Here is a 12,388-nt window from a genome sequence, read left to right as displayed (position 1 = left end):
CGACCAGCTCCTAATATTCACCTGGCAGAAGTGGAAAATCATGTCTTCATTATGTGATTCTTGATATTCAGATACAATTTTGCCAAATTGCTCCATAAACTTGCTTTATTTTCTTTCGCAAGTGAAACATATATTTCGTTTGACTGACCAGCGCTGCATTGATTGTCTGACCACGGTCTCTGTGTGGGACTGAATACAAGGAGCTTCATCTAGCTCCATAGAGCTGGTGATAGCACAACATCCACCTACAGATCCTGTTAAATATAGCCTCCCATGCCATGTGTCACGCTGTTCCTGATTGGCTGAGGGCCCTCCAGGCAGTGACTCAGTGAGCCTCTTTCTTAATGCAAGAATGTCCAACCTGATCTCCAACTGCATCCATAGGCTAATGGCTGGATGCAATTGAGATTTCCAGGCTTATCGGTCACTTCCTGTTTACGTCTTCAATTTCAACTCTCTGTCGCAGCAGCAGAGCATGAGGTCTGAACCCTGTAATTATTTCAACAGGGGAAGGAATACGGCTTAAATGATTAAAAGGAATAGAATATGAGTCTCTTGAATGCAAGATGCGGGTGCAAACTTTTTCACTCCTTTGAAGTGTGAATTCCGGTCCTTCGAAAAAGTTCAACTTATTGATAAGGAGAAGATGGATTTTGTGCAGAGAGTTCATTGAAATGCTAGAAGTTTAAATCATTATGGTCATTGTAGGTCCAGCAGCAGAAGTAAACGTTGTGCAATAAATGACATGATGAAAAGATGTTGAACTTAAATTTCACTAGAACGAGAACGATGTGATGAATTCATCTTCATTCAAAACTTTCTGAAAATCATGCATGTGCTCCCAAAAGCAGGAGTACACCAAGAACCTCCTGTCAGCTGTCAGCTGACCTCCCACTGACCCTCCACACACCTGGTACTCCCTGACACTGGATGGAGGAATGCAACGGGTAGCAGCAAAACCACTGGAGTGGATCTGTGGTTCCCTCTCAGCGCTGTGGGAACGCCTCTGCATGACCGCGTCATGAAGCACGTGTGAAATCTAACCAATGGCGAGCTGGTACATCATAGGCGGGCGACGCCGGGACCACAAAGGAATCTCGCGGAGGATTCCGGGACGGCTGAGGTCTTTTCCCGGCCCTTCACCGCTGGACCCAGGCGCTCGTTTCCGGCGTCGGAGGCACGCTCTGCGGCTTCCTCAACCCCGGACGAGACGCCGCTCTTACGTTCCTCCAGCTCCTCGGAGCTGGACATGGTGAGCATAGAGGCTGCGGAGGCTGACGCCGAGGCGCGTCATTCCCCCGCTGCCGCCAAAGAACTGCTGGAGGTCCTCACCCAAGTCGCTGACAGGTTTCATATCAGCTGGCCGGCGGGTAATCAGCAGCCTACTGCTTCCGGTAAGCTGCAAGAGCGGTTTTTGCCTTCCCGCAGAGTTCCTCCGCGCCGGTGCCTGCCGTTCTTCCCAGACGTCCACACTGAGGTGTCGGCGTCCTGGGGTAGGCCGGTGTCCTTCCGCGTGTACAACCAGCGTACGGCATTGTACTCGTCTCTAGCTGAGGCTAGGCGACATGGCTACATGAGCATGCCGGCCCCGGCCGTCCACGAGCTCGCACCACCTGGCGCAGTAGGAGAGCGTCGCACTGCGCGCACTGCGCGCACCCCCTCGTCGAGGCTGGGCCGCAGCCCAATATGCTCGGACGAGTATCTCTCGCGGCCGGACTGGTCTGGAGGACGGACGCCGCGAAGAGGGCTTCGTCCAATAGGCCCTGGGGCTGAGACCTGGAGAGTGATCCCCACCGGAGGGGTTAGGGTGCCATTGCACTTTTCGGTGCCCCCTTCTCCCCGGTACTCTCCGGGAGTCGGTCCGTTGTCCCCGCCGCCGCTTCTAGGCACGACCGGGTCCAGTGAGCGTGAGCCCGAGGGCCGTTCGCCCCCTCTGAGGAGGGTTCCAGCTCTACTACACCAAGGGGTTCTCCCCGAGGGGAAACCAGCACCGTCTGATCGAGGTCACTCGGCGCTGCCTGAGGGCCCTGGTCGTATGGAGGGACCCTTGGTTCTTATCCCAAGGGCCTGTTTTAGGAGCGATCTGTCGCCGGGTTACTCTCACGACAGACGCTTCCCTCACGGGAGTGGCACTGAAACACTTCTGTCCAGCCCTGACGGACCAGCATGTGCTTGTCCGGTCAGACAACACATCAGTGGTCTCATACATCAACCATCAGAGGGGCCTGCACTCACGGCCACTGTACAAGCTAGCCCGCCAAATCCTCCTGTGGTCCTTCTGGAAACTCAAACTTATATCCCGGGTACCTTAAACCAGGGGAAAGACACCCTGTCGAGGCAGGGGCCGAGGCCCGGAGACTGGAGACTCCATCCAGAGGCGGTGGAGTTCCTTTGGAGTCACTTTGGCCGTGCCGAAGTGGACTTATTTTCCTCCAGAGAGATATCTCATTGTCCTCTGTGGTTCTCCCTCACGCACCCCACCCCACTCGGGTTGGATGCAATGGTACAGGTGTGGCCAAGAAGGGTGCGCCTATACGCTTTTCCCCAGTTGCTCTGCTCCCAGGGGTTTTTCGAGAGGGTCCGTCAGGACGGCGTCAGCCTACTATTAGCAGCCCCGTTCTGGCCGGCCGAGTATGGTTCGCGGACCTAATGTCGCTCCTCGCAGGTACCCCGTTGGAGATCCCCATCAGGTCGGACCTGCTGTCTCAGGTGTTGGGGTCCATTATTCACCCCCGCCCGAGCTTTGGAAGCTATGGGCGTAGCCCTTGAGGGGACCCGCCTTTTAAGATCCGCTCTCCCGACCGAGGTCGTGGAGACCATCTTCCTTCCTGCAGTAAGTTTCCCCACAGGTCTATCCCCGTCTGCTATCTGGTATCTCGCTTCCTTTGTGGCACCCTGTCCCCCGTTCCTGACGTCGGACCAGTCGTAATAATTTAGAAGCCGCACAAGTGGGTGGTCGAGGCCACCACACTTGCGTATGAATCGGCCGGCCAGATTGGCTGACCGGGCGCATTCTATTTGGGGTATGGCGGCTTCAAAAGCCCTTCTGTCGGGGACCTTAACCCTGCACCTGAGCTCAGGTGCTCTCGTCTGAGTGTGCGCACATGCTTAATCCAATCTCAGCTCTTCTTTTTCAGTTTTTAATAACTGGCCCAGTGACAGTAAATACAGAGAAAGACAAGAAAATAAAGCCAAAACAGAGTGAATTTCATGGCAGCTAGCAGGAGGGACAAACCACCCAAATAGGGATCCAAAGGGATATTTCGTTGTTTTCAACTACTGACGTCCAAATCATATTAAAAGTCCCCATTGAATGAGCGCCACGCTCTTGGGAAGCAGTGACATTTTGTTTAGCTCCTTCCTAGTATTTTACGTATTCATTCGTACATCTCGACATCTCCTAGAGGGACTTGGTATCACATCTCATCATTACTTACTTCGTCCAACGTTTTGGGACAATCTGCTTTCGCTTACTGCTAATTAGCTAAAGTTAGCCTGCTAACACAATAAACTAAGATTATTCAGTACAAATATCATCAGCACGTAAATATCATAGTGAGAATATTATAATGTATTCGTGCCATTTAGATTGTTGTTGTGAACACACAAAGCCCAAATGTGTCAGGATATCGGGCTGGGGCAGGTTGCAGGCAGGACTCAAACGCAGAGGTTTCCACACAAAGTGCTCTTTATTCTCGAACTAATACAGGACGTGCTCCAACGACGAACGACAGTAGACAACTGGCACACAAGGCTTAAATACACAAGGGAGGTGCAGGTGATTGGACACAGGTGGAAGCAATCAGGCAATCACAGGACAGGAAGTGAAGTTACCCAGAGACACGAGACACAAGAAAGCTACAAAATAAGACAAGCAGACCCAAACCGTGACAGAACCCCCCCCTCAAGGACCGAATTCCAGACGGTCCTAAAGGAGGGTGGAACCCAGAAAAACAGACAAGGGAGGGAGGGCGGGGAACCCGACGACCCCCGACCGCACAGGGGACTCCAAGGGTCGGCGGCACGGGGTCGGGTCCCTCCGGCCGGGATGACCGCCGGACCTCAGGGTCTCGGGGGGCCTGCCGGGTCGGCGACCGGGCCTCAGGGTCTCGGGGGGCCTGCCGGGTCGGCGACCGGGCGTCAGGGTCTGGGGGGGCGTGCCGGGCGGTGCGGCTCCGGCGTCGTCGTGGCGGGGGGCGTCGAGCAGTGGGGCTGCGGCGTCGTCGTGGCGGGGGGCGCCGAGCTGTGCGGCTGCGGCGTCGTCAAGGCGGGGGGCGCCGAGCTGTGCGGCTCCGGCGTCGTTGTGGCGTGGGGCTCCGGCCCAACCCCTGACACCACCCCCCCTTCAAGGACCGACTTCCAGGCGGTCCCAAGAGGGTGGGAGGGAGGGTTCATGGTCGGGCGCCGCGGAGCCGGGACCGGGGGCGTGGTTCTCGGGGCAGGAACGGGCGCTGACGGGCGTCTCGGCGCAGGAACGGGCGCTGACGGGCGTCTCGGGGCCGGAACGGGCGCTGACGGGCGTCTCGGCGCAGGAACGGGCGCTGACGGGCGTCTCGGGGCCGGAACGGGCGCTGACGGGCGTCTCGGGGCCGGAACGGGCGCTGACGGGCGTCTCGGCGCAGGAACGTGCGCTGACGGGCGTCTGGGGGCCGGAACGGGCGCTGACGGGCGTCTCGGCGCAGGAACGGGCGCTGACGGGCGTCTGGGGGCCGGAACGGGCGCTGACGGGCGTCTGGGGGCCGGAACGGGCGCTGACGGGCGTCTCGGCGCCGGAACGGGCGCTGACGGGCGTCTCGGCGCCGTCTCGGCGCCGGAACGGGCGCTGACGGGCGTCTGGGGGCCGGAACGGGCGCTGACGGGCGTCTGGGGGCCGGAACGGGCGCTGACGGGCGTCTGGGGGCCGGAACGGGCGCTGACGGGCGTCTGGGGGCCGGAACGGGCTGGGACGAGACTCTGGGGGCCGGAACGGGCTGGGACGAGACTCTGGGGGCCCGTGTTGCCTTGCTGTAGGCAGCCTGCAGCCTGGCAGCCAAGGTGAGCACCCGGTCGACATGAGGGTCGACCCCAGGGAAGGGCCGCCAGACTAAGGGGGGTCCTGGTGCCGGAAAATGCCCGCTGGTGACCTCCCCTGAGGTCAGCGTAGGGCGGCGAGGGCGGTGACCGGAACGCTGCCCGGCGCCTGCTGGCGAGCCGGGGTTGGCGTTGCGCCGGGCAGCCTGCTGAACGCTGCGGGGCCCACCAAAGGCCAGACGGGTTCCCAAAAACGGGTTCTTCAGCTCAAACCCTGCTGAGTCCCTTTGTGGTCGCGTCATTCTGTCAGAGAGTGGAAGCTGGTGCAGGCGGAGAAGGCAGGACTCAAACGCAGAGGTTTCCACACAAAGTGCTCTTTATTCTCGAACTAATACAGGACGTGCTCCAACGACGAACGACAGTAGACAACTGGCACACAGGGCTTAAATACACAAGGGAGGTGCAGGTGATTGGACACAGGTGGAAGCAATCAGGCAATCACAGGACAGGAAGTGAAGTTACCCAGAGACACGAGACACAAGAAAGCTACAAAATAAGACAAGCAGACCCAAACCGTGACAAAATGAGGCCCAAATATTTCCGAGAATAAAGCGTCCAAACAACTTCCAAAAGCGACCACTTGTTTGGCCTTCTGTCACGTACAATGAGACCCCCCGCCTCCTCTGCCTGCCCTTACACACTCCCGCATGGTCAATGAACCCAACACCAGGATGTGATCTCACACACACAACTGAGCAGCGCTGCGAATGGAGGAGTTCTGTTCAGTGCTGACCGTTGGACAAGTAATCAGAAAAGCACTAAATCCTTATATTTACCAAATAATTGCTAGCTTTTTTTAATTTATTTTTTCAGATTCCCAGATGATCAAATTATTGTTGATTAAGATTTTTTTTTTATTTCTTACTCAGTGAAACAAGCAAGGAAATGTATATACATCTACATACAAAGGAACATCACTCAACAAGGAACTTTTACCAGGACCCGACTTGGCCAACTCGCATCTCGGTGTCCTAGCGCTGTGTGATGAACTGTTGCTTTGACACAACTGTGTGCGTACATATCAAAGCTTCAGGGCGCCATCCACAGGCCCAAGACGAGACCTTTTTGTTATTTCCAAAGCGTTGCCTCAGCGACAGTTGGCGCTCCCATCACTCATGAACCTGATTGGTTAGCACTTGGAGTCGACCTTATGTCACGAACCCAGCTCCCTGAGCATGTTTCCATGTTGTTTTTCATGGTTGCCAAGCAACGTGGAGAGGCGGAGAGTTCCAGGCCTGCGGCCAATCAAGCCAACACACCTGATCACGATTAGCCACCCTAGTTAAGCTGAGACCGACATCCAGTCCCTGCCGGATTGTTAGACGAAGTAGTACGTGTGCCTGCATTCGCTACCACCGCTACTTACTGAGATCCCGAGAATCCCCTTGAGGAACACTAACTTGTCTTTTGTCCTGTTTTCTAGTTCTGCACCTGGGAAAGCCGTCAACCGCACCTGGCCACGGGGACGCCTCCACCCCACCACCTCACCTGGACTCGCCATTCTACACGTTGGTCTACTCCTGCACTGTGTCAATAAAGACTCTTTGTTTTCACCTCAAACCCATCTGGTCTGGTCTGCGTTTGGGTTCCATCAGAGGAACGTGACAGAACAATCCGGCCATCATGAACCCAGCGGATCTAGACTCTGTGAGCCATGCGGTGTCCCTACAAGGAAATTTGTTAGGGCAACACAGCACCGCCCTACAGGAGATCATGTCGTCGGTACAAGCCTTATCTGCCAGCTTGTCTGCCATTCAGGTCCAGCTAAATGCTCCCGCTGCGTCTCCGCCAACTGCATCACCCCCAGCCCTGGTCGAGGCTGGAGAAGTTTCCCCATCGGTCCGAGAGCCCAAGGTGCCCACACCGGAGAGGTATGAGGGAGATCTGGGAGGTTGCAGATCCTTCTTGTTACAATGCGGTCTGGTTTTTGACCTCCAACCTCAAACCTACCACTCGGACAAGGCTAAGATAGCCTTTGTTATTGGGCTGCTCCGGGGAAAGGCGCTGGAGTGGGCTTCGGCTATTTGGGAGCAACGAGACCCCTGTACCACCGCCTACCCGGAATTCACGGCAGAGCTGAGGAGGCTGTTCGATCACCCCACCCGGGGTAAGGATGCAGCAAAGCGCCTGTTCGCTGTGCGTCAGGGAAACCGCAGCGTGGCAGAATATGTGATTGAATTCCGAACATTGGCTGTAGAGAGTGGGTGGAACAACGAGTCCCTACAGGCAGTGTTCTACCAGGGGTTGACAGAGCCACTGAAGGACGAGTTAATTTCCTATCCTGAGCCACAGAATCTCGACGACCTGGTGGCCTTGTCCATCCGGGTGGATAATAGATGTCGGGAGAGAAGAAGGGAGAGACGGTTGGGATTGCCAAACCATCCACGGTCACCCAATTTCTTTCAAGGCACAGAGCACCCCAATCGCCCGACACTTAGTGAGACAAGGGAGGTGAGACTGCCTGACCCTGAACCAATGCAGGTGGGCAGACATGGGTTGTCCACTGAAGAGCGTCAGCGGCGGCGAGATACCAGGAGCTGCCTCTACTGCGGACGCACGGGCCATTACATCGCCTCCTGTCCTCAGCGCCAGGGAAACTCCCGGGCTCGCTAAGTTTGGGAGGCCTTCTAGCGAGCCAAACCACTCAGACCCCCTCCCCTCGTGCCAGACCCCTTTTTCCTGTCACCCTCACCAAGAGAGACCAGTCTGTGGAGATCAATGCACTCGTTGACTCTGGCGCAGATGACAGCTTCATCGATGCTAGTCTGGTGGAACAGCTGGGGCTCTCCAAGGAACAACTTCCGGAGGCCATGGAAGCGACCACCCTCGACGGCAGACTACTAGCACGGGTAACCATGAGAACGGAGCCAGTGAAGATGCAGTTATCGGGCAACCACTCGGAAGACATCTCCTTCTTCATCCTGTCCTCACCACGCATGCCCCTGGTTCTTGGTCACCCTTGGCTGAGGAAACACAACCCCACCCTGGATTGGGTGACAGGCAAGGTAACTAGTTGGAGTACTCACTGTCATGCTAACTGTCTTAAATCGGCTTGCTCCCACTCTATTCCCCGCCAGGTGGTGTCTTCCCCCCCCCCGGATTTGACTCTGGTGCCAACGGTTTATCACAGCGTAGGTGAGGTTTTTAGTAAACAACAGGCACTGGCCCTTCCTCCTCACAGACCCTATGACTGTGCAATCAACCTGATTCCTGGCGCCACCTTCCCCAAGGGACGCCTCTATAGCATCTCCCGACCGGAGCGCGAGGCCATGGAGACCTACATCAGGGATGCCCTGGCAGCGGGCCTAATTCGTCACTCATCTTCCCCCCTAGGGGCTGGATTCTTCTTTGTGGGTAAAAAGGATGGGTCCCTTCGGCCTTGTATTGATTACCGGGGTTTGAATAATATAACAATCAAGAACAAGTACCCGCTGCCCTTGATGAACTCTGCCTTTGACTCCCTGCAGGGCGCTTCAGTGTTTACAAAGCTTGATCTCCGCAACCCTTATCACCTCATCCGAATAAGAGAGGGGGACGAATGGCTGACTGGGTTCAACACCCCCATGGGCCATTTCGAGTACCTAGTCATGCCATTCGGCCTTACTAACGCTCCTGCAGTATTCCAGAGGATGATAAACGAGGTACTTAGCGACATGATTGGGCGTTTTGTATTTGTCTACCTGGATGACATACTGGTCTTCTCGGAGAACTACAGTATCCACACCCAGCATGTCCAGCAGGTCCTTCAACGCCTTTTGGAGAATCGCCTCTTTGTTAAAGCGGAGAAGTGCGACTTCCACGCCCACACAACATCATTCCTTGGATACATCATTTCGGAGGGACAAGTGAGGATGGATCCCGAGAAAGTGAGGGCGGTTCTGGACTGGCCTCAGCCTGTTACCAGATTGCAACTCCAAAGGTTCCTGGGGTTTGCAAATTTCTACCGCCGGTTTATCCGCGACTACAGCCGGGTTGCCGCCCAGTTGACAGCCCTGACGTCCAGTGCCAGGCCCTTCTGCTGGAGCCCGGAGGCGGACAGAGCATTCCGGGACCTAAAGCACCGGTTCACCACGGCACCCATTCTCACACAGCCGGACCCCAAACATCAGTTCGTGGTGGAGGTGGATGCTTCTGAGGTTGGCGTAGGCGCCATCCTGTCCCAACGTAGCTCTGCCGATGGTAAGCTCCACCCGTGTGCTTTTCTCTCTCGTCGTCTTTCCCCAGCAGAGAGAAACTACGACGTGGGGAACAGAGAACTACTCGCCGTCAAGCTTGCCTTGGAGGAGTGGCGCCATTGGCTTGAGGGAGCGGAACAACCATTTATCGTCTGGACCGACCACAAGAATCTTGCATACGTACAATCGGCCAAACGTCTCAACTCTCGTCAAGCCAGGTGGGCCTTATTTTTTGGTCGCTTTAACTTTTCCCTCACGTATCGACCAGGCTCCCGGAATGGCAAGGCGGACGCGCTGTCCCGGGTATTCGCGAGGACCGAGGAGACAAGGGCCAGGACGGAGACCATCCTACCCCGGAGCCTCGTGGTGGGGGCAGTAGTCTGGAGGATCGAAGAGGAGGTAAAGACCGCCCTTCGGAGCCAACCTGGTCCAGGTAATGGCCCACCGGGTCGTTTGTTTGTGCCCGAACCCCTTCGATCGGCGGTACTCCAGTGGGCACACGCCTCGAGGATTGCTTGCCATCCAGGCGTGGCCCGTACCATGGCGCTGTTGCGCAGACGCTTCTGGTGGCCAGCCATGGGAAAGGACACTCAGGGGTTTGTCGCTGCCTGTCCAGTCTGTGCACGGAATAAGGGAACAAATCGACCCAGTGCAGGACTACTTCACCCTCTACCAATTCCCAGGCGGCCCTGGTCCCACCTGGCTCTGGATTTTGTAACCGGTCTTCCCCTGTCTGAAGGTAACACAGTTGTTCTAACCGTAGTTGATAGATTCAGCAAATTTGCACACTTCGTGCCCCTCCCAAAACTACCTTCAGCTACAGAGACTGCTGCTATCCTGGTCAAGGAGGTATTTAGGATCCACGGTCTGCCGAGGGACATTGTATCCGACCGAGGTCCCCAATTCACATCGGCGGTATGGAAAGCATTCTGCACTGCCATCGGCGCCACTGCCAGTCTCTCCTCCGGATTCCACCCCCAGTCCAACGGCCAAGCGGAGAGGGCCAACCAGAAGATGGAGGCAACACTGCGATGCCTGGTCTCTTCTAACCCCACCACTTGGTCCTCCCGCCTGCCTTGGGCTGAGTATGCCCACAACACGCTCCCTACCGCCGCCACAGGTATGTCGCCCTTTCAATGCCTATACGGCTATCAACCCCCGTTGTTCCCCTCGCAGGAGAAGGAGATTGCGGTTCCCTCGGTCCAGGCTCATTTCCGGCGCTGCCACCGGACATGGCACCAGGCCAGGGCAGCCCTCTTGAGAGCTTCTGGTCAGTACCAGGCCCAGGCCAACCGTCGCCGTTCCCCCGCACCCCACTATAAGGTGGGGGACAAGGTCTGGTTGGCCACCCGGGACCTTCCACTGCGAACTGAATCCAAGAAGCTGAACCCCAAGTATATTGGTCCGTTCAAAGTAGAGAGGGTCATCAACCCGGCAGTTGTCCGGCTGAGGCTTCCCAAATCCCTCAAGGTACATCCTGCTTTTCATGTATCCCGCATCAAGCCGGTCCTGCTCAGTCCCCTGCTACCCACTCCCTCTCGGCCTCCTCCCCCTCGGACGATTGACGGAGGTCCTGCCTACACGGTGCGACGCATCATGGACTCCCGGCGACGAGGGCGGGGTTTCCAGTACCTTGTGGACTGGAGGGGCTATGGTCCAGAAGCAAGGTGCTGGGTTCCGCGGCGTCACATCCTGGACGCTGACCTGCTGCGGCTGTTCCACCAACGCCACCCCGGTGCACCGGGTGGTCCGCCCGGGGGCGTCCGTCGGAGGGGGGGTACTGTCACGACCCCAGCTCCCTGAGCATGTTTCCATGTTGTTTTTCATGGTTGCCAAGCAACGTGGAAAGGCGGAGAGTTCCAGGCCTGCGGCCAATCAAGCCAACACACCTGATCACGATTAGCCACCCTAGTTAAGCTGAGACCGACATCCAGTCCCTGCCGGATTGTTAGACGAAGTAGTACGTGTGCCTGCATTCGCTACCACCGCTACTTACTGAGATCCCGAGAATCCCCTTGAGGAACACTAACTTGTCTTTTGTCCTGTTTTCTAGTTCTGCACCTGGGAAAGCCGTCAACCGCACCTGGCCACGGGGACGCCTCCACCCCACCACCTCACCTGGACTCGCCATTCTACACGTTGGTCTACTCCTGCACTGTGTCAATAAAGACTCTTTGTTTTCACCTCAAACCCATCTGGTCTGGTCTGCGTTTGGGTTCCATCAGAGGAACGTGACACCTTAAGCAATCTAGATGTGGGTGCTGCACACCTTAGACACATGTGTCTAATGAAGAACTATTCAGCCTTGGTCTGCAGTTTTAATGTGGGGAAAGATGAACTAAAATCACCCCGAATCACCCTGTGCACTGAATCTTGTCTGTCCAAAGTGCATCCACACGCCTCGCTAATATGAGTCTCATTTCCTGTGTGGGACAGAGACCAGACGCATCCTGACTCTTCACAGGAAGGGACGTTTGCACCAATGAAACCAGATAAATGCTGAGCCACAGTGGCTCTGCAGGAGATAATGACGCGTTGCCATGTCATCCAGCCTGCACATGCTAAGGAGTTGTTCTACTTGTGTAGCATTCAATCATTGTCAACCCAAACATGTGTATGATTCAGAAAGCTTTTGTGATCGGATGGGACTTCATGGATGATCGCTAGATGAATCAAAGTCACATATCATATTTGATGAAAAAGCACTTTGGCTCCTACTGGAAATACAATAAAGGAAACGGTTGGCCTTCAGGTAACATGAAAATGTGAATGTCTCTCTAGAATCTTTTTGTCCTTATTGAAGAAGACCATCTCTGTAAACCGAGCTTTTAGCATCAGAAGCGTCGCAGTTTGTAGTATTGACCAATCATCTGCAGGCTTTGAATAAACAAGTAGATCTGGGAGGGTTTAAAGAGCAGTGCAGCTACGCCCAAACACCACCTTTAGGGCAGCGTTCTCCAGAAACCAATAGTCCAGATGTAGATGAAAACACAGCAGCCCAAAGACGTTATCACTGTTCATTTAGTTATACTGGTAGTTTAGTTATTTATTATTATGTTCCATTTCTGCACAAGGAGCGGGGGGGGGGGGGGGGGGGGGGGGGGGGGTCTGCTTATAGATCCCCCTTGTTGCAGCACACTGTC

This window comes from Pungitius pungitius, chromosome 14 (assembly GCF_949316345.1).
Source record: "Pungitius pungitius chromosome 14, fPunPun2.1, whole genome shotgun sequence".
NCBI lineage: Eukaryota > Metazoa > Chordata > Actinopteri > Perciformes > Gasterosteidae > Pungitius > Pungitius pungitius.
The sequence above is the reverse complement of the archived record's forward strand: the minus strand, read 5'-3'. Positions refer to the sequence as shown.